Below are 917 nucleotides of genomic sequence, written 5' to 3' on the forward strand. Positions count from 1 at the left end.
AGGGCAGCCCAGAGATGTACTGTCCCCAACCCCCACGCTATTTTTTTTAATGGAACCAGCACTTAAAAATAGGATTTCTACCTTTTCAAAAAAAAAAAAAAAAAAAATCTGATGATTTGGCAGCACTGAGCTCTCATTCTCGCATGGGAACAACTGGTTGGAGTTGAGTGGCAGCCACCTCTTTAGGGACATCAATTTGCAGTTTGCTATAATTCCCATCATCCTGATATTCTCCCCAACACTGAGAGCCAGGTCATTGGAAGGTCAACATGATGACGGAAACACCATGATTCTTCACTCATTGCTGTGCCCTATCGGCGTTTATGGGTCTGTGATCTTTGGTTTAGAGGCCAAAGAGAGGGGCTTTCAATCAAACTTGGATTTGAATCGGTAAGAATTGAACCTGCTCAAAGGTGATGAAGATTAAAGATAGTGCATGCTTGGCATAATGTGTGAGACACAACAGCTATTGTAAGCGTCCTGCAAGAGGGCAGGCAGAAATCGTGTTCGTTTCATTATTTGTAGTCTCCCCGGCGTCTAGCACAGTGCCTGGTATATAGCAGGTGCTCATTATTTGTGGAATAAATTGTGGATGAATGATGCGAGAGCTCAGCGGGGTTTTAGAGGCTGGAATGAAAAGGCAGGTAGTTCCGGTAACACCGTTCCGCTGGGACTCCAAGGTGCAGCCCGAAAGAAAAGCCCGCCAGGCCCTGTGACGCCGTTCGGGTGGCACGCAGGTGGCAGGGACTCTGCAGCGTCCCTTGGGAGCCAGACGGGGCTGGCCTGCCCAGGACCGGCCAGGGCCATGACCGCCGGCTCTCCCGCAGTCTGGGAAGGGGCGGCATCCCGATTCCTGCACGTCCCAGCCTCCGCCCTCTGACCCGCAAGCACGGAGACCCACCCCTGGGGTCCCCCAG

This window comes from Carlito syrichta, unplaced genomic scaffold, assembly GCF_000164805.1.
Source record: "Carlito syrichta isolate Samal-C Ts95f unplaced genomic scaffold, Tarsius_syrichta-2.0.1 Scaffold304449, whole genome shotgun sequence".
NCBI lineage: Eukaryota > Metazoa > Chordata > Mammalia > Primates > Tarsiidae > Carlito > Carlito syrichta.